Genomic DNA, 24,044 nt, shown 5'->3' with positions numbered 1-24,044 from the left:
CATACAAATATTTTACTTTACTTTTGTAAAGTTTGTAATTTTTTAAGTAAGTGACATATCAATAAGAGGGATGATTCATTATTTGACAAAATGACTGAAATAAATTGAAAATTTCTATTTACTTAAAATATTGTCGTATTAGGATAGAATATTACGACGACCGCGTTTCAGATTAGTAAGAATTAGGTTGTACTATGTAACTATGGAATTATTATTATTATTTTAAAGTGATATAAATAATTACGTCCCCTATATAGTAGTAACAGTATACTATAGTATACTATGGGGAAATTACAATATCCATCAGGTAAATATTAATAACTCACCGATAACAAATATTGCTCAAATTACCAAAAATGATATTTTATTTTAAATCAATATTTAATTGAACTGTTTAAATTAAATAAAAGTGTGAATTGAATCATTTCACTATAATAAAATATAATCTGTGGTCTGTACACAATTTATTTATTTATTTATTTATTTATCACAACATATTATATCAAATCAGAATATTTAAGAGAATCATGAAAATAAACATGCCTAAGTTCTATATACTAATTACTTATTATTATTTAATTTATGTAATTGAATCAATGAGAACACACTGTAGTGTTCTAAACATGTTTGAATTACAGTATTTATGCAGAGTAAAGACTATAGATAATAAAAACTATACACTCTATGAAGATTGCTATTACAACTCATTTTTAATCTACAATATACATTGACCTGATTTTGACCATTTTAAAGGGACAATAATAACAAGTCATGTTATCATTCTATTTCAATGTGGTGCATTTACATTAATATGAGGAGACATTTCAAACGCAATTGGCTTATAAAATTCAATGTAACTAGTAAATACTGTATAATAGAACTGTACAACGTAAATTGTATTAAAAACACATTTTAAATTTAAAGTATTAAACGTAATTTGAATTATTGGAGATTTTGTACGAAAACATTGCTATTATATCTGATTATGCATAATTAATTATAATAGTTATAGAAATTAAAAACAACATTGACGCACATTCAAATGTGTGTTAACTCTCAGGTCCCAAGTTACAAAATGATAACGGTTAAAAATGCACTCATTAATGACGAATAAATTGTCAATTAATGCACGAAGTGAGCACTTTGTCAGTGTTGTGGCGCGGAACATTAAAATATAATATTTCTATAGTTTGATCAAACTTAATTACGTCACAGATTTAATTAATACACAGTACACACTAGAAAAAAGAAAGACATGCAATTAATGTTAAATGGTAGGTAATAGGTTTCCAAACTGATTGCGTGATTTTGATGTAATGTTTAGATATATAGGTAGTTATTAAGAGTAATCGACAACATAATATTATATTAATATTGTCACAATAACAACGAAACGGTGACAGACGGTAGTACCGTAGTCGGTAGACATTTAAGTATAATATACATGCAGAATATACGTATCCCCGTAGGTATATTATTATGGTACTTGTTCGGGTTCAATGCGAGAGCGAAACATTAATTAAACCATTGCCGTCTATACCGCGGATGTTTGTGTTTGCGACCAAAATAAACACCTTTTAACGTGTTATAATAATTATTATTGTACGTAATGTGCGTGAAATATGAGAAATAATTAAATTAGGTCAGAATACATAAACATCATGCAGAATCCAGTATAAAAGCGAAACTATTTTAGGTAACTTAATAATAATGAATACGTATAAAATAGTTTATACAAATTATTTGTGTGGTGTGTCTGGAGGTCTGTTTCCGGCGATAAGGTTGTCAAAGGTGCGAATGCGTAACGACTGCAGAAATGCCGGTGAGGTAGTATAGTGTACCTAGTTTCGGTCGTAAAAACGAGAAATACATCGGAAAGACTAAAATATTATTGTATTTTTACAGACGCGGTATTACGTATTTTTTTTTCACTTTTCGTTTTTATTAATGGAACGTGACGAAAGGACGTAGACGGGGCAAAACATTAAAATAACCGAAGAAACAAATAAACGGGCGAAAAACCCTTTTTTTTCTCCGGCGATTTTTCTTCCGGACCGTTGGTGGGTGGGTGGTGAATGAGTGGCAGGGTGGCGGTCGGTAGGGGAGACGGGAGCACGTAAAATCTTGGCAGCTGTCTGTCCAGGTGTATGCAATTATCGTTGCGCACCACGAGCCGATGTGTGGCTGGTTGGTGCCATTGACGTCTGGACGCGTGGCCGCGGCCGAGGGGTCGGCGGCGCAAAGGGATACGCATGCGACTGACGACGACGACGACTACTACTACGACGTCGTCTACTCGCGAGGGGGTCACACACACATACGCTATAATAATAATAATCACGTAACGGGTGCCGCCGCAGCTGGGACACGTTAATGGAGCTTTGCCCTGTGCCGTTGGAGTTGTCGTCTTAAAGACGCGGTGCGGGAGCGGCGATGAGGTGGGGAGTATGAAAAGGGCAAGAGAAACGTACATTATACATTATTATTATTATTATTATGCATCGTGTGTGCGTTCAGTGTTGTGAGGATATTAATTGTCGCGCGCACGCACGCACGACACCTCTAAAAATCGTCCTTCTCTCTATGTCGATCGCTCTTCGTCTCGCTCGGGCTGCGGTCGGCCGAAGCGCAGCCGGCCCATGTTGCATAGCACGTGCCGCCCGTCGTCGGTCCCCCCAGGTCGACGAGACTATTTATAGATGCCGTAGGGTAAACAATCGGTTGGCTCGACGACGACGACGCAGCGCCGCCGCACGCGTACATCGTACGACAACGACGGCGGCGATGACGGCGATGATGACTACCAGTGGAGCGTGAAAACATATTTTTTTATATTTTTTAAGACCCGATAAAATCTGACCATTTCCAAGACTCCACAATGGTAACAAATGCTTTTGTAGTTTTTCGTACGACACACCATGGTGCTCGGTTCAAAAATATTTGTATTAACACAAAGTAATTTTCTAATATCGTAACGTCATCGTCGTTGTGCGATTAAAGTATGGGGAGCAAAATACCTTTATTTCAATACGACGCACACCCACGGGCGCAATTTCAATAAAAAAAAAACTGAGGGTGCTGAAGCTCCTCTAACTTTTTAGTTTTTTATAATGTTATCTTAAGGTTATGGATACCTGTTACTATTAAAATCTAAATTAACATGAAACAATTTGCTGGTGCTAATTTCAAATTTGTACATAAGTTAACAAGAACATTAGTAAGCAATTTAATAAATTAGATCAATAAAGCTACAAGCTACATACTCCAGAAATACACTGCAATAGAAAATCAAATTTAAATAAGTTACTGATCAATTTTACTTGCTTCATCTTTAGAACCATTATAACCGTACATAGAAATCGCTTGTCTCTCATTTAGGTCGAAAGTAATAAGATTTAACTATTTTTAATGAGGACAATAATCTTTCATTTGAAACGTTTTGATTATATATTATTATATGACATATAGTTATAAAAATTCTAATATTGCTCTGAAAAGTTTTTTTTAAGTATATTGAGTATTGATTGTTAAATTTAAATTGGAACTCAGAATTTTAATTCTACCAAAGTATTGTTTTTGACTTTTTGAGAATGGAAATTTTCATGGACTTTTAAGCAGATCAGTTCAAAAATCCTCCAGGAATCGACGCTACTCAGAAGTGGGAAGACGGGGTTAAATATGTCACATAGGAGTAGCCACAAGAGGGCAATAATTTGTTCTTTTTTATGTATTGGTTAACTTCAAGACTTGTCCATTGATTTTTGGTGTTCAAGACTAGATAAAAGAGTTAAGTTAATATTGAAATATTTGAAATACACTTATTGTGTATTCCATCCGAAAATCAAAGTCCGCGGTCAATCACAGTTGTACCACGTATATAGCAAACCTGCTGCACAACGCGTTCTGAAATCAAAATTCACTAGACTGTATTCTCGCGCCAAAATCTTTAACGTTACGAAACCACGTACCTATGTACATTTTTTTTTGACCGTCTGTAGAACGATGCGCCAGCAGTTGGACCATTTCCAACGACCTTTCTCGCATGGACACATCGTCACATCGACTATCCGTTTTTCTAACTAGGAAGAAACAAGTTCCATGTTCGTATTAATAAATTTATTACTGTTATTATTGTACGAAATAAATTATAATTTATTATTGTGTAGAAATGTTTTTTGTTTGTTGTATTCTTGTATTGATATTTTCTGTTTTATCTTAAGGCAGGCTATTTGTTCTTTCTCTCTTTTTGACCTACGTACAACATGGGAAATTTGTGTTCAGCAAATGGCAATAACTAACCTTGTGTTATTAGCTTTACTATTAGAGTGAATTGACCTATTATTAAACTTAAAATTAAGAACATCATCAGCTTTGTTGGTACGTTTAATTGTTTTATTATATTTAAATTTTAAAACAAGACTTGAGCATTTTATATTATTTATTTTATATAATATTTTCAAATTCATAAGCAGTATAACATCCATAAATATATTATTGAAATATCATAAAATAGCCAACGTACAAACATAGATAGTGTTCTTAATTTAAATTAAATAATATGTTAATTCACTCTAATAGTAAATTTAACAACACAGGATTGGCTCTGTTGAACTTAAATTTAATATGTTGCGTGTAGGTCAAAGAAAGAAAACAAATAGTGTGCGCTAACATTCGCTTAAAAAAATATATACATAGGTAATAGGTGTTTTCATAAACAGTGTTATCGCATTATCAGATATAATTCAACTAGAAAAATTTGATGTATCATTATGTCAACCACTTAACTGTCTTAGAACGCGTTGAAAAAAAAAAGATAATAAAAATAATATACATGTCTCTACAGTCTACAGTTGATCAACTGTAGTCAGCCGACTAAAATATATTATTAGTAATTATCATATTTTATCATTATTTGGGAGCAATTAAAAGTTAAAATTATTTAAAACGTGACTGAACGTTTATATACCTCACGTTTAACTATATTGAGTGCATAATATTGTACTAATCGGTAGTAATTATTTTAAATGTTTTAGTGTTTTACTAATATCATTTTCATTTTTCTAGTTATTAGAAAAAAAAATTAAATTAAATTGCATTAGATATATAAAAATGGGTATAAAGTTTATGGTCTAGTACATATAGGTTTACGTCAAGATTTTCAAATTGTTTGTTAAGGTTAAAATTGGTCAATTGGTAAAAAGGTCAAATGGTTATCAAGATTGTTTCGAATAGTTAAGAAGTCTTAACGTCTGCTAGTATTAATATTAAATATAAATACGTCAGATTATCAGATGAACACAATAATTTTACATTAGTTCACGACTATAGAATATTGAAATAAGAAATTAATTAGATTAAATCAAAACGATTTTCACAGGCCTAAACGAAAAATGTATTAATTGAACTACAATATTCGAATTTATTTTTTTGACCTTATCATTAATGATTTTGATAAAACTAATTGTAAATTTGTTTTAGTAAAAATTATGATTAAATTCAGTTGAACTTTTTGACTAAAAGCATTAAAAAGTCGTGTTACATTTACATATTTAATATAGTTATTAAGTATCAATACATCAGAATATATATAGTTTACGAATATAAGTTATTCTAATTTTTAAATAAATTTACTCTGGGAATTATTTTATTTGTTTTACAATTTTGTATTTAATTATTGTCATGATAAATCGATTTATTGATCGTAAAATAAAAGTGGTATTTTTAGTTAATTTTAATTAAATATAAATAGGTGGGTATATAAATGAATTGCGGCTCGACTTCATTAGAGGTACGTACAAGTAGCGGCCATCCAATAATGTATATATATATATATATATATATATATATATATTGAAAAAAGTATTGAAAGTAATTTACTAAATTTAATTATTTATTCATATTACGTATTTTCCAAAATTTTAATAAATGTTCAAATTAAATTAATAATAATAATAACAACATAATAACATAATATAAATAATATTGTTTTGTCGATTTTTTTTGAATTGTAGAATATAATATAATAATAATGTTAAAAAAATAAAAGTATTCGGATAAATAACATTGTTTTGTTTGTTTAAGAATATGATATAATAATGTTAGAAAAATAAAAGTATTATCAATAATATTGTCTTGTCCTTTTTATTTTTTATTTATTTTTTTAATTATTGTTTAGTAAATTTCTTTTAGCTCGAGTTTTGTTATTTGTTCTCTAATGAACGATTCAATTTCACACATTTCTTTTGTTTTTACATTTTTACTTCTGCATTTTACGTATGTTTTAGATTGAGCTTCTAGTAAATAGTAATACATCACGAAGTTATATATGTTAGGATGGCTAGTGTAGAACGTAGGTAGAACATAGGTATTAAGTATATTATAGTCATATAGGTAATGAATAATAATAGTTACTCGGGCTGCAACTCGCCTACAATTAAAATATTGTCGCGCTGCAATTAACCTATAGATAAAATATTATCGAGCTGGAATTCAGCAGCTTCCACATCGTAAACGACACGTCGAACCGCAACTCACTTACAACAGTCTACAATAACGCATAACATACCAAAATAAACATTCAGCAGTTTCAATATTAAGTGTATAATTTAGATATTAGAGTTAAATGATCTATTATCAAACTTATATTTAAGAATATTATCTGTGTTCTCTCATCGATTTTTTAAGATATTTTAATTTTTAAGCGAGCCATGAATAATATGTAAAATAGTAATATTTATTATAATAAATGTTTATAGAATACGATAGACATGAATTCCGGGAATTATGGCAAACATTAATATTTTTAAGTATATAAATATAATGTAGGTAAAATTAAATGGTTAGGTGGTGGGGTGAATTTTAAATTACTGTAGATATTTTTACCTATATACCACTATTATCCAGTCACAATATTTATTTAAAAAGTTTGTAAAAATCACATTTAGCCAACATTTATTGCATTTTTTTTTTTTATTAATTTATGATATATTATTTTACTTGGTTTCGTACCATACATTACACATAAATTACATACTTTATTTGTTAGAGTAAAGATTTTACATTCTGATTTGTAGTTATGCAAGTTGTTGTGAGTATTTTTAAATTTAATATTTTACATACTTATATTATTCTACTAATTTTTTTACATATAAAAAATTTAAAAAATGTAGACGACAATTACCCATGCCTGATATTTTACTCAATTAATTTAGCTTATGACCATACAAAATACGTATCTTCAATTGAAATATATTTTAATTATTACTTATTATTTTATTAATTATTAATAAAAATACTAATAATAAATTCATAAATTTTTCGATTCGACAAAAATGTGTAAGATAATGTATACGTATTATAATATTTATTCTCTCTGGTCGGGAATGCAGTACAACTCAGCGAAACATTTTATCGAGAAAAATATCGTCGTAAAAATTACTGATAAAGCTTCGTTGTTGTTATGAGGTGAGAAAAAAAACCAAAATCGTCCGTAACGGCGTCACTCGATGGTAGAATGACGAGTCCTAAGTCATAATAAGAATCACGACACAGCTAGCCGTACAAATAGCCGGTACGTGATGGAAATAGTTTAACAACCGTTATCGTTTGTCCAACTCTAATCATCAAAGGTAACAATTATATTTGATTATAATTATGCTATAACTAATATTGTAGTTATGGTGAATACCTCTATGTAATTAAAACACATTTTTATATGCATGATGCGTGAACGTGGGTGTATTGTATCTGACATCGGTGGATTATTCATTGCTTTTATAGCAGAGTAATAGTGGTTGGACAGAAAAAAAGGACGTTGTTTAGGTTTAGTTGAACTGTATTATTATTATAACCGTATGTAGATTGTAGACTATAGTCTATATGTACATTTTAGGTTATAGTACCCATAAGTGAAAAATATGAGTAACATGACCTAAACGTCCTAAACGCAAAATAAATATTCCATAAGCGAAAAAAAATAATACCTTTTTAAAAAACTATAAGCGCAAATACATTTTACAAAAATAATGTGTATTTATCAAAATAATATAGTTATTAATGAAACTTTTACAGTGATATTAAAATGAATAAAAAAATTTTAATTTAAAATTATATATTAGTAGTAGTTAGTATAATTATAATGAGTATCTTAAAATTAAATTTGAAATTTGAATCCCACAGTTTTTAAATAGGTAGTCCAATCTGGAAATTTTTTTGTCTGTGTACAAGTAACATGCTTTTATACTGGAGTAGACTTAGACCTAGACTGGTTAGACTAAAACTATCAATTATCAAATACCATTTGATATAGGTTTGTATTATATAAAGTGTATCTGTATTGTGCATGTATTATCTTAAATGATTATTAACATTAACTGTTACCGTAATTTATTACGATAAAATACGTTTCAATAATTATAATTCTAAAAAACTTCAACTGAACTCGATCATTGCTGTTTTTGAAATATAAAAATTCTATACATTTAAGAAATAAATATAATGAGCATCAAATTTTAAACTGAAACTTATAGTGAAACGGATACAATATTTGTAACAGGTAATACAATTTATTTTTATGCTTTTATCCCATTACTGAGGTACAAAAGCGCAAAACAATTTTTAAATTACCAACGGTGAACATAATACATAAATAATATCAATAATTCATTCAATAAAAATTATCTAATAGTTGTTTTAATTTTAATTTTACTTGCCTATACACATCTGAAAATTAAATTCAAACCTGAAAGGCATAGTAAACATATTATTTATTTAATTATTTTTTAAACAAATTGCAAACCTAAAAAAGGTTATTATATACTATTTTATACTGTATATTATAGTTATAAATTGAAAGTACATATTTATTTTTATTTTTCAATATTTATTGAACTATTTGATGTTGATAGTTAATTAAATAGACGCCTATAAACAAGTGTACATTGCAATAATTAATGGTAAATGAGGAATGTAAAGAACTAAAGGCTGATGAGCAAAACCCCTCCTCGCGAGTCTATTTTCTTTAAAATTGGTGTGGTGCTTAAACCTCCTAATATTTTTGATTGATTTGGTCATGTGACAGTTATGCAGACTGCAATACTATGATAAATAATTGTTGATGTGTTGTATGCATGAGCACATGTAAAAAAAAAATGATGGAATTTCAGTGGTGTAATTTAGACACTGGTGCACTAGTCGTAGATAAAAAAAAAACTATTGCTTTTAGGTGGATTTTACATAAATCCCGGGCCCGTAGTACGTGTCGTGAGTAAAATTAACGAAAAATAGTAAAAATTAAGTCACGTCGGTGCGACGGGATAAACAAATAAACAATACGCCGCGATCTTTTAGCGGTAGGTCATTAATATTAGTCATTACTCATTAGTCATTACTCATAAGTCAAAACAGTCATAACTTATTGTTGTCCATTTCGGACGGTGATCTATACACACTTCGACGGTTGTACGCTATCGTCTCATTAACCTATCATTGCGAATAAAAACAATACTCGCGTGGAGTACAACTAACAACAACAACAAGTCGATCGTTTCAAACCGAACACATCCGCTGCCGCCGTCGCACACACACTTTCCCTATCAAATTCCCTTAGTTTTTATTTGTTATTTTTCATCTCCAATGATCTACATCTACGTCGCGTTCCCCCTTCGTCCCACCACTGTGACTAGTCCAATCGCTGACGGCGTCACGTTCACTAAAGTCGGGCACGCGCGCTAACTGTCGGCATCTGCAACGGCGACGGCCAGAGAGGGGGATACGGCCGCGCGGCCGCTTTCCTTATATGGCGGCGTCTCCGGGACGGTGGCGGCGACCGATCCGCTCGCGTTCAGATCCTTACGCAGACAAAATACGCCGTCGTCGGTCGCGGCGTTTGCCAAAACCTCAATGTAAATACCGTTAACGCACTTGTTGCGCGAAGGCAGATGCAAACTACTCAGCGGGAAAGAAGTTTTTATTATCGACCTAAACTAACTACTTATATTTTATAATTTTTCAACGAACATTTTCGCGTCACCGATGTCCAGAAAACCCCAAAAAATCTTCTCGCACACGATGGTAGTGTGAAATATATAATAATTTTTGCTCGTCCCGTTGTAAACGCACCCCGGAGGACACCTATTCGGTGACGGGAGGGGGGAGTTTCTCCCCTGACCGAACGGCAAATACCAACCGAAATGAGACGGGATCGTGCGAACGGCCCCAGCTGTTGTCGGAGAGCCACCGCCGCCGCCAACGACGCGTTCCTTCATACGCACACACTCACTCGCCAGCGCGTTTATTTTTAAACATCGCGTAAATCTGAAGCCGCCACCGCCGCCGACTTAACGACAGCACCATCGGTGTATTGTGTTCGCTTGAGAATAATATATTATCGTCGCCGTTGTCGGGCCACCGGTGCAGCAGCTGCCGAGCAAGGCCCCTTTAGCGCGCGCGCCAACCAACTTTGTGTGTTCAGGCGATCGGCATGCAAACCGTCCAGATATTGTTTTTAAAAGAAAATCTGCGCGTAAGCAATTCCGTTCGACGGTAATCCCGTTTCACGCGCAATAACCGACACCGAGTGCGGCAACGTGTGTGTGTTTTGAGTTTGCGTGACACATGTACCAATATCCCGTTGTGGTCGTTAAACGCAATTTATTATTTTTATTATTATTAAGGGAACTAAAAAAAGTATGATGATATCTCCCGAGTCACAGAAAGTTATGTACTTCTACCGTGGGTTTCGTTGGGATTTTGTAGTGTCTCAAAACTTTCATGATCCGTCATACTATTACATTATAGAATCGTTAGATAATAGATAAACTAAAATGAAAACTCTAATAAACTAATACTCTGCCCACAATACATTATTTTGTTCAAAGGAATTATGAAAATATTTTTGTTTTAGGTCGTGTGTTTTATAAAATTTTAACCTTTAGTCGGTATAAATGTATAATCAATACTGAAGAATACATTTAAGTATTAATTTAGTATAATATTTAATGACCAATAATTTTAAATGTTTGATAATTGCGTTATACTAACTTAAAATGTATTGACATCACTTGTATAAAAATATTTTTTAACATATGTTATGTATTCTTTTATCTAGAATCTTTAAGAGTTCAGTTGATGAAGACATATAAATAAAAATATATAATATAATATTATACAATATAATATATATAAATGTATAGGTAGCGTAAAAAGTGCAGTAAAATAAGTATTCATCTTAAGTATAATTGAGATTATTAAAATTGACAAAACTTTACTATAGACACTTAATACTATACTATAATAGCAGTTTTATGCTTAGTTATTAATCGATATTAATTACTCATAATTAAACATAAAATGTTTTGTTCTAAATTTTTATCAATAATTATTATTATTATTTTATTCTTAAATGGTATATGAGTTACTTGCTAAATTACATTATTATTATAGCATTATTAATATACACGATTATTATTAATTTGAATCGAAATTAATTTAAAATACAATTAATTACGAGTTTATGTTATCTAAATGACTAAATTGCATGTACCTGATATTAGTGATATTTGTAATACATTATTGATAAAACTAAATATAAGTACCCACCCAAATATCCTTTAAATTGAAATAAAAAAATGATTAAATAATTTTATTTCATTGCTTATACTTAAAAAGTTATTAACTAAATTAACTATAATTCATTACATATTATTATTAATATTGGACTGAGAACTTCATTATTTTAAAATATTTTGAATATTTTGAATAAATTATAATTATATTATCATAAATCAAATACTATAAGTACGGATATAGGACTTTTTATTAATACATTAATATTATTATTACCTACGTTTTGATTTATCCGGATCAATGATGGTTTTAAAATTAATACCTTCTATAAGAAACAAATTTTCTGTAAACTATTATTATTTATGTTTACAAAATGGGATATTATAATATCATAAAGATCATATAATTCGTATTTAAACTAAACTTAATAAAAGACCTAATATACCTAATACCTAAAAAACCTAATATAAACAATGGTGACGCCTATGATCAAGTAATTAAGTTAAATTCTTTATAATTATAATAAAAAAAAACAGTGTTGACGAAGTCTAAAATTTTACCTATATGACATTATACACCTCTACATAAAATTTTGATACCCATCTAGGTTAGGTAGTTGATGTAAATTTGCACACTTAAGTCTTAAATACTTAATGACAAAGGTGATCCCCGACCTATTAAATTCACCTATGACAATTGTCATAGGTAAATATTATATATTTTGACGCCACTGAAAAAGTATCACATAATACCTACCTACACAGCAGCTTAGTTATAATACGGTAGATTAAATTAATTTTTGACCAAAGATTTTTAGATAATTTATATAGAGCTCAAAAAATGTATGTGGCTTTGTACTTAACATTTTTCTTTAATTATAAGAAATCTTTTACAAAATTTTCAAATCTTAGGTATTAAAATTAAAAATGTATAACATTTTTAATTACAAAATAATTTATATATGTTTGGGATTTTAATAAATTATATAAAAATTTATAACTTTTTATATGATTTTTTTCAATTAAACACAAGTTTTTACAATTATAAGCTATTGTGAAAATGTATGTATTTGATATTTATTTTTTTATTGTTGTAAAAACTAATTGTGAGGAACCTTGATTAAATTTTTAAGCTTTTTTACTCACACATTTTTTTATTGACGATCAATCGAAAAAAAAAGAAATAAAATATCATTAATTTCAAATGTATGTTTTACACTAAAATAATTAAAATATTTTAAATATTTAGATTCAAGACTAGTAAATTCCAATATAAATATAACTAGTTATTTTTGTTGTGGAATTATTAATATTATTCAAGTTTCTAACAGTTATTCATTTTTTAAATTCAATAAAAAAAGAAAAAACTTCGATTTTGTCGAAACTATTTTTGCATTAAAACTTTATTTTTTCCTCTGATTATTTTGAAAAGTATTTAGGATATTTGACCCTCCAAAGTATCAACTAGATCCAATTTGCTACCAGAAACCATCTCAACGTTTAAGATAGTATAATATTTTTTTTACTATAAGAAAAGTTTACAGACATAAAAAAAACCAATAGTCAAGTTATGTATCGTTTAATTTAGTCATTTGATCATTAAATTATTTTAAATAATAAAAAATATTAGATGTACCTATTATTGAGTTTTTAGGTACCATCTAAGATGTAACATTTAAATGTTTTGAAAATATATATTATTAATAAGAATTTATGATGGCCGAAGCTGAACATAAACTTATTTTGTTCAGCGTCACTATCTACTATATACAGATAGGTAATTAATAATTAATGGTATTTATTGTAAAATGTTTATTACCTATATAGTTTTTAACTGTCTTTTTTTTGTTTAAAGTAATTTAAAAACAATTCAACAATGTATCCCAGGTTATATTATAATTTATAATATTATTATAATCTATGATAGTAAATAGTGATTGTTTTAACTAATTAAAGTGTATTAAATCAATTAAAAGTTCCACTTTTAACATGTTTGTACAGTAAGGCGTGGTGATCATAAATATGTCAAACACTAATGCATAAATAAATAGCAACTGACATTTTATATCATTTTAGAAATAAGAATAGCAAATATCTATTTTAATATGTACTAGCTGGTAATAATCGTATTAAAATAGAGACAATAGAATATTATAATTTTAAATTAGATTAAATAATTTGTACATCAATTTTGTACAATATCAATAAATAATTATTAATTATAATAATTGTTATTACAATTTACATAAAGCCGATAAAAATAAGTTATACGTTAAGTATCACGTATTAGTGTATTATCTATTTAAATTTCCAAATAACTATTCAATTGTGCATTTTTATTCTTAAGTCCATTTTTTCTGGTGCTTAAGGTTCAAATGTTTTAAATAGTCATATTTTTTTAATTAAAAATTAAATCTGGAACTTTATAAGATGATTAATTTTTTCAATAGTTTCTCTAAGCGTAATAAACAACCTAACTGAATAATTTTGAAAGAAATTTCAACAAATGTGTAATTTATTTAACCTGAGCTCCACTAAAAATCTTTTTTTTAAATGCGATGATTTATTTTGCTTTTAATATGTATTTATAATATTCATTTATCAACACTATTGAAGTTACTTTATGTTAATAATTCATAAATAAATGACACATACTTTGTGTATCCTGTCGGTACTCGGTTACACACATATCTATTAAGAAATAGAAATTAGGACGTTCATTTCACGAAGCCGTTAAAAACTAACATTTTATTTTTACAATCAATGAATCAAACTATTTTAAAGTGATTTTATTTGTTTCTTTAGTAACACAAATAGACAAATAACTAAATCAGGTATATAAACATAATATTATTAATATTCACGTAGTTATCATCTTTTACATCTCTTTTGTAATAGGCACGAGTTAATGTACTTATTGTCATATTGCAGGTTTTACTACGTATAATAATGTTAACATTTTTGGGGAGGGTTTGTTGGGATTTTTCAAATGGGCTAAGACTTCAATCTTCATATTTTGGCAATTGTAACCATTATCCTGATGATAATTATCAAAGATATAAAAAATTTAAATCATGTATATGATTATTAAATTTAGTATAATGACATAAGTACTATACATCTGTGTTTAAGTCTAGCTCTGGCAGCTAATTTTTCAAATATGACTAGCTATAAAATATTTATAATACATTTTTTTTAAACTATTTATATAAATTTTTAGGTTTTCATAAGTTCTTTTAGTAATTTTCTAGAAAATTAGTAAGTAGTTCATTACTAATTACTGAGAAAGTTTTAATACTGATCTCATTAATAATTATAGTATCTTGTACGTGTTCAATTATTATTGGTGTAGATAATAAATGTATATACGTAATAACGTGTATGATTTTATCATAATTCATTAACGGTAGAAACGTTTTTGAATTAATAATTAATATCATAAATTGTAATCAATAATGTGAAAAACATTATAGCTATCAAAGCTTCACTAAAATGGTTTCATTAGGTAATAAGTTAGATTATTATTTCAGATCATTAAAAATAAATGTTTAAGTACCTAGGTAATGTTTATAAAACTATTCATAATTACAATATTATATATTATAAGCATTACATGATTTTTTTTATTTTCAATGTAAGTAATATATAGTTAAGTAAAAGTGATTTAAACTTAACAGTTAATAATATCACTGTATCAGGAAACAATATATTAAGTAATTAGAATAGGTTAGGTTATTATTATTTAATATCACGTTAACAAAATTCACATAATTAATCATTTACAGATTAATTTGTAGCTTCATTTATAAATTATAATAAAAATAATAATGATATAAAATAGATTATTTTTGATCATTAATAGCTGTGTAAAAGGCTTATCACATATTAAATAAATATAATGTTTTTTTAAGACTATAGGTACAAATGATTAATTTTGTAACTTCATAACTTTCGATTTAGGTGCATAAAAATTATCAAATAAATATATTAAACTATAATATTACTGTAATATATTTACAGTAATAAAAAGTGGGTTTCTTTGATAAAAAATAGTTTGCATCACCATAGGATACTCCTTATTTTTTTATATTATGTATAAAATATTAAAATCTGTCGTATCAGAAAATATTATGGTGTTTAAGTATAGGTTTTAGGTAGTGCCTATAAGTAAGTAATAGGTACTAAATATTAAAAAATCAGAATTTGAATAAATACATTATATTAAAGGATTATTTATCAAATGGGGGTAGGTTTGGTGAATCAATAATAAATATATACCTTTGTAAGATTTTATTGCATAAAGATAAAAAAAAATATAGATATAGGTATTGCGAATGTATTAGAAAAAAAACTAAGAATTTAGTTTAATATACTACGCAAAGTGGAATACACAATTATTACGTTTTATACTCTTCAGTTGAAATATGTCAAAACATTTAGTAGGTGGTACTGTGGTAGGTAGGTACTTGCCTACAATATTCTTATGCATGTATAATGTATGTATTATATTATTATGCCATTATGGGATAATTGTATGAAGGTTTATTGTCACATCATGTAATTTGTCAAACATTGACTGTATAATATGTCATATAATTGTTTAAGTTCAAGTCCTAAGCAGAATTGTTTTTTTCAATCATTTGTTTGCACTGCTTTGCTCACGACGATGATATAATATAAGTAATTATACTTATCGACACATAAATACATAATATTAGTATATTAGTATATTATTATTAATATTAAGTTATTCGCTTAATTTCTATACCACAGTAATAATATTATGCGGCTCTGTGGACTATGGTCATTTTTATAACTACAGCAAAACTTTTAATTTATTTAAAAATCGGTTAGGCACATTATTAATTCGTTAATATGTTTACACGTGATCGAACCATAAACGTATTATAATAATGTGGGTAGGTATTACGTAAAACGAAAACTTTTAATGTTAGAATATCGTCAAACTTATATTATATAATATAAAGGTATACATATAATATATAGTTACAAGTACATCCTAGCCGACGGAGTGACGTCACGGTTGCCACGGTAACAGACGCGCAACAGAAGGACGCGACGCAACCGTTCCGTACGTTATAAAATCCTAAGCCGGCGTGAATTAAATCAATTAGGTTTCTTGGAACCTTTAAAGTTTGACTGGGTGGCGCGGATCACGCGCTTGTACAGATAACGACACGAAATAAACCCATTATCGTAGAAAACGATTGGCCTTTCACGGTGTTCGGATGCGGCGGACGAGTGCAGCCCCTCTCCCACTAACTAAAATCATTCATTGAAACGCGTATACGTTTTATATTCTTTTATTTATTATATACAACGTGAACGACGAAATTATCATCCTCTATAGGTTTTTATTTCAATTTTATTTTTTCGCGGGGGCGACTTACTTGTGCGCGCCTTTTTATTGTGACGCACGCGCGCTTTCCAAATATTGAACACAGCGCACAGCGTCGTAGGTATGTACATTAAACGTAACTAATACTTAAGACTTATACGATGTATTTAATACTGCGTGTACCTTGATCCCTGATGTATGATTTAATATGAAATTGGGCATATGAACTATTGCACTAATATTACTTATATATAAATATAGCTTATAGGTACAACTGGTACAAGTGATCAAACAATGATCCACATCGTATTACGCGTAGTAGTCATGCACACATGTTGCAAGTGGTGCATTTAGGCATTTACCATAGTTCCACATTTTAACACACTATCATAGTTCATGATATTATATTCTTACAAATAAAATACTACGAAAGTTTTTTTTAAATTTTACAAAAATAAAAAATATCGAATCAATTAATTCGATTACGAAACTTTACGTTTTAAAGCATTCACCTTAATCTTGCATGTTTCGTGTGAATTTTTAAAATTACATTTAAGATAATTTAAAATTTAAAATAGATAGCTTCCATTATATATAGGTAACTACATATTATATTATTATAACATATACTGTATATTAAGCACTTATAATATTCTCAAAGCAATATTGACGTAAACAGAGATATATAATATCCTTTAAGCTATATTTTCTTAAAATATTAGCACACCTATTATAGGTTATATACAATTTTACCAATACTTTTTATACCCTAATAAAAGCACTACTGGCTGCAGTTCAGACGGCGTAATAATCTCAATATTTTGCACACGGATAACAACGCTGAATATGCATTGATCTTTCAATATGATCTTAATTGTGATTTACATCGTTTGTAATATAGATATGTCACGTTCGAAAAAACAAAAGAAACTCCGATGACCCCAGGGTTAATTTCGTATAAAATTAATTGTTATTAATTCATTTATTTATTATGTATACATGATAATATTTCATTAATATAGATTGAAATAAAAATAATAAGACATTTTAAACATAAGGAAAATATTGAAACTTACTGCCTCAAGTTTTACAAAGTTGTACGTGAGTACGTGACACCAAGTAAATTGGTGTAAATACTGTCGTATTACTAGCTTTAGATATACTTATGAGTAGATATAAAATATGTATATAATAAACAAGAGATCCACAAAAGCATCTAACTTACATTATAGGTTCCGACATCTATTTTTAAATGATGACTATGCCGCTGCTAAACAACAACTGGAGTAGGGAATTGTTCCCTTCGGCCTTCCCCACTCAAGATTAACGCCTATGGCCCTTCCCAAATATATGACTGCCGACTGGATCCCTCACATTTTCTTCTAGATATAGGAAAAAACAGTGACTCAACGCACTGCTATAGCAATGTTCTGATACCGACCACGATAAAAGGATGACGTGAGATCCTTATGCATAGTAATGACGCAGTAAACCATTAAATAAATACTTTTTACAAGTAGTTATACATACCACTTGGGGTGGTGACTAGTGAGGGGGACACGCAACGACCCAATTTAAAGTATCGTTGATTAGTGATTACATTTTGAACACGATGCCTGGTTTTTATTTTTCTTTTCAAAGGACTGGCCCGTAAATACAAATAAAAATAAAATAATATATAATCGTAATTTGTAATCTTATAATAAATATACGATGTGTCGATGTCATAAATTAATGAAAAGGACTAACTTGTGTCAGTAAAGTTTAGTTATAAGTGAATAATTAAACAACATTTTTATAATTAATACGAATATAGTAAAAATTATTTATTCAACTTAGTTGAAAAATAGTTTCATTCAAATCAATTTTTTTTAATTATCATTTGGTTCACACATATAATATACAGTATACACAGCGATTGTGTAATTTTAATTTCTTATTAAACACTAGTATAGTAGTGGCTTAGGCGCCTTAGGCAATTACATGTTTGGGTCAATAAAACTATTAATACACTATTAAATCAAGAAATATTTATTTAAAATTATTGTATATACTTTGCATCATTAAATAAAAAAAAATTATTTTTTTATAACATCACTAGATAAAATGTTTCTTTATATACACGGGTCTTAAATAAAAAGGAGTTGAATATTGAGTGTCGCCAGTATCTGACACTGAGTGTCGGCGAACTAGAAAATGTATGCAGGTGCAATTAGGTGGATATTTACCCCTCACCTCAAATAAAATATCTTGGCTTTAATAAATCAGTCACGTATGTCGTATACCAATAAAAAATAAATTTCTCATGAATATTATGGTAATCTTTCTTATTTTATTAAGTCTACAAACTAAATTTAACCTAATATGTACTAATATTTCTGTTGCATTATTAAAGTGTAATTTTAAGAATATTTTTAAACCAATAGAATGTTTGGAAAACTAATCTCAATTTAGGTATCTATCAAAATAGAAATTTACATTAAAAATACTCTATCCCTCGGCGGGAAAAACATTAGATTATAAAACATGTCTTTTTAGTTACAAGAAATTCAAAAAATAATTTTTTTACAAGATTATAGTAACGAATGATAATACCACTATATAGAAACTGATAAGAAGTGTAACAATTAACAAAAAAGGCATCTAACAAATTTCAGATTGGTCCAATCAAGAATCAAGATATATTTGTGTTCAAGAATATTTTGTTATTGATAGTTATTTTGAAATTTATGATATCTACGGATTCGAAGCATGATCTCAGTGTCTGGAGATTGCACAAAGATATTCCTAAGGTTTATACTTTGTACCTAATCGTTCATATTATATTTTTGAAATTCTTACACACGTCTAATATATGTATATTGTATATATTATACTAGGTAATTCGGCTCTCTATGACTATACAAATCATGCCAAATAAATATAAATATAATATTACAAAAGAAAATCGTATAAAACACGATTATGCTAGGTGGTGACAGGGTAAAATGGCATCACCGATTCCACCACCATACACAACCAACGTGAAAGTAACATGTAAGTGGACGAAGGATGAATGCATGCTTATTGCAACGCCCGGTGCAGTTTGAAATTTAAGTATAAATCCTGGCATCGGTCTTCAGTGGACTGATTACATACCAAGTACCAGTTAACGCACCGTTCTCATACGTCGCGCAACCCCATCAGTCTGGCAACGGTCCAAAACAAAAATCGGGCGTGTGCGCGTTACTGCCGGTGTACGTACCGTCGTATCATAAACACTTGGCGTCCGAGAGACGACGCGACTGTACCCCCATCGTACTACATCGCAGAAGAAAGTGTCCGTCCATCAGTCGACGACGACGAATACGCGGCGGGAGCAACAGAATAATAAAAAATACGAATATAAAAACCGGTGGTGTCATATGTGCAGTTCATGAGATATATACTATACAATTACACGTGCGGACGCGACCCCGTGATAACGCTATGCTCGCGACTAATGTTTTTTTCAATGTACACACTAACATATTGCCGTATATATACATCACATGCACGTATGATGCATCACGCTTTTATTATTATTGTTTTAGTAAACTTACTGCGATAAACTGTCAGTTAATGGCGGAAGATCCGATGGCGACGTGCACTCGCACGGTCGTGAAGATACCACGACCTCGGTCCGGGGTTTTTAGTCGGGCTCTTGTTTTGGCGAAGCGTATGTGTATAATATTTTACTCGAAATCACATCACGGGGGTTGATGTCAGCGGCTGACCGTAAGGATGCGAACAAGAATACAATAGAAGACATATTATTATTATAATTGCTCATCTATGGTCGTCGCGATATTATATATTGTAATACCGAAGCCGCGCTGCCGGGCTGTTCGCGAAGAACTGGGGGACCCAGCGGGCACGATATCGGACGCGGCGGCCGCGGGGGTTTATTTCAAGACCTAGCACTAACCAATTTATTTATACAAAAGTTAAGTATAGCGCATTAGCGTCTACATGTATACAGTATAGCGGTCGGTGCGTGTTTCGCCATGGGGTATAGGAGGACACGAATATAACCCGTCGACGTGCGGTTTTATTTCTGTCCGTATACACACCGCGCGCGCCTCGTCGCGGCCGCGCCGTATATAATATATATTTATAAAGATCACCGACGTCCGCCAGCCGAACGGATGAGAACGTTGCCGCCGCCGCGTTTTCGATCGACACTTTTCGATAGCGATTCCGTCACTAAACTATTCCGGTACCCCAACCACCACCCTAAACCACCGATGGCATTAATTGCTAGCTACCGTGCCATTCGCTGTTGACCGGTCGTAACTCAAAACGAAGCGGGATAACGATGTGTTTTGTTTTACTTCAACTAGACACGTAGGTTGTAGGTAGGTATACTTGTGTTCAAAGCTAGTTGTAAGTTTCGGAAGATTGGGGTACAACTGTATTAATATGGGAGTCCTCTTCAAAAAAAAATTGCTTTTTATAAGTCATTTGATGTATCACTTAAATACTTTTTAGTATTTGATAAAAATAAATATGGGTTTAAAAAATTTAATTTGTCAACTAGGGTGGTACCTCCTGGCTTTAATGTTTCAATTTAAATTCAGTCACAAGTAGGAATAAACTGAGTCCATAACATTTTGAATTAATGGGTGCGAGTAATTTCTTAAAATACTTGTCTTCTTGACCAATATTTTTGATAACTTATTATCACTTTACAAAGTTAGACAATTGAAGACATCAACCTGATGCACCTAAAACAAACTCAATCTTCACGCTATAGACCCTGGTACATTACACCCTTTGCACGATCGTTAAATCTAGCACGGCTTTTTCTGAGTTGTATGCGTGAATACTGAATATACGTTTACACAGGCAAGCAGATGTCTTTGGGGGCACCGGGCACGTGTCAACGCTGCACGTTGTGCATTATTTACCACTGTCCCGGCTGCATTCAGCATATAGCAACATTATTGCGTTAAAGTGTAGTGGTGGCAAAATTACGTTGGGCCGCGGCGGTGGTCGCGGGCACACATGTGACTCGGTGTACGGGCGGTGGCGGCAGCGACAACAACGACGTGGGTCGCGGCCGTGGTCGTCTCGGCGGGAGGAAACACATGGATCGCGCGCGACGCCAGGAACACCTGTTGGGGCTCGGGCGATTGTTACCATCGCAGCGCGGAGAGGTCAACGGGCCCACCAAACTGCGTTATCCCGTACCATCGACGCTACTGCACACACTATTCGTATGCACAAACAACGAGTCTTGCACTCGACGAGCCTGTTATTGTATATGCAAGCAATTCCCATGCGTATCAGTCGTATCACTACAGTCATCTGCTGCCGCAGGGCGCAGACCTTTTTATGCATAAATACAGCACATTTTATTTTTCTCTAGTTACATCACTTTAGTGAAGACTATTTTAATCAGCAAAATAATACCATAGTCCATTGGCATATAATATAGTAATATATGAAAATACGGTCAGATTTTTGGATATTTAATTGAAAATACTGTCAACACAAAAATTTGGTGGTATGTTAGGTTGCCCCCCTCAGTGCCACAATTTGGCGGAGGAGAGGTTGCTGAATAAAATACCTCCTAGTGATTTAGGTTATTTGTTGGCAAATGGGTGAAGTATCGTACTATTAACAAAACTGTTTATAATTGTATACGCAATACGCTTACAGAGTTTTTATAATAATAAACTTAAAATGTTAAAGAAATTATAAAAACATAACATCTTATATAATATAGGTACTTATTTCAATTACAAATTTGCTGAAACCGCAGGGAGTCTAGAACGTTTCAGCCCCCCTGACGTGTACTGAACAGCTGACAGTTTTAAATATCGCATATATAACAATTATTTTGAAACCCAACGTTTTAGCCTTTTTAAGACTTAGTAATTGATATAATGAATAATACAAATAAATAGATAATAATATTATTTAATTCAGAATAAAAATAAGATAAAAATGGATGTTAAAAATGTCTAGTAAACTACCTATAAGGAACGTAATTAATTGGCATATCATTTATTAGTTCATTATGATGTATAATGTCTAAATTAATTGTATTTAATGTATCATGTATTTTAATACACACGTACTCAAAAATTGTTATTTGTTAATTTTTAAAGCAATAATAAAATGTCAAATCGTTTTGATTCCTACGAGGCAATCGAAACCTATATACCATTTAATTCTACAAGTTAACTGGATGTTTATATTTTTGTATTAAAAATATTATAATTAATAATCAATTTATGAAACGTTTTTACAATAGTGGTAATAAATAATAATAGAATAGTTATTAAATTAGGTATACTTATTATAGTAATATTTTGAACAAATTTAAAAATAATATTTAATATACTTAATTATCAGTTATTACTTATAAATAAATTCTTGTATATTGTTTAATCAATTAATAAATGAAAATATAAGTACTTAACAATTATTTAACTTTTTAGCACCTATACGGTTTTATTATGTAATAGTATACATACAGTTAATTAAATTTAATTGTAAATGAATTATAATGTACATTTTATTAATCCTATATACATTTTAAAAACCTTCACAAAAGGGTTTGCCCTGGGTATGGAAATAATCCACCCGGACGGTATGGGGGTGATCTCTTCGGGATCAGAAGGAAATACGTACCATTAAGGTAGACATAAAAAGTGCATACATATCTTTCGAGTAGACTTAAGTATAGTAAAGTAGTAAAGTAGTAAGTATAGTTAAGTATGACAATTAACAAGTAGTTCTCCCTATGTATGCCGCTCCAGTCACAGAACTAAAAATAGCCAATTATTGCAATATGTGTAGTAGTCACAAAACATCATTAAATAAATGAACCGCGATGTAAATATGTTACCACTTATTAGTTGCCAATGGTCATGATTAATGAAATTATGATGTACTTATCAATATGACTTATCGGTAGTCTGCAGTTTGCACATGCACAATCAAAGGACATGAGACAACGCCGATTGGTGATTCTATGTGATAAATGATTACAGCGGAACTTCAATTACCCGCCAGGCACACCAGACTATAAAGCCCCGACGAAAAATCAAATATTCAAATGGGTTAATCGAATGTATGGAGACATTTTGTAA

At 30.3% G+C, this 24,044-nt stretch overlaps 1 protein-coding gene across 2 annotated transcripts in view; it reads right to left on the bottom strand.

Moving 5' to 3' along the window:
* Window positions 1-24,044, bottom strand: part of LOC132920252 (myocyte-specific enhancer factor 2-like) — an 80,292-nt gene that overhangs the window by 35,635 nt on the left and 20,613 nt on the right. Inside the window, exon 1 of one of the 2 annotated variants that reach the window (XM_060982497.1) lies at window positions 20,505-20,780. The exons of the other annotated variant lie outside the window; for it this stretch is intronic. The gene's annotated coding sequence lies outside the window, so the exon portion shown is untranslated. Of the gene's footprint in view, window positions 1-20,504; window positions 20,781-24,044 lie in introns of those variants that run through there. 2 annotated transcript variants of the gene reach the window in all.

This window comes from Rhopalosiphum padi, chromosome 2 (assembly GCF_020882245.1).
Source record: "Rhopalosiphum padi isolate XX-2018 chromosome 2, ASM2088224v1, whole genome shotgun sequence".
Taxonomy (NCBI): domain Eukaryota; kingdom Metazoa; phylum Arthropoda; class Insecta; order Hemiptera; family Aphididae; genus Rhopalosiphum; species Rhopalosiphum padi.
This window is presented reverse-complemented; position numbering and strand designations above follow the sequence as displayed.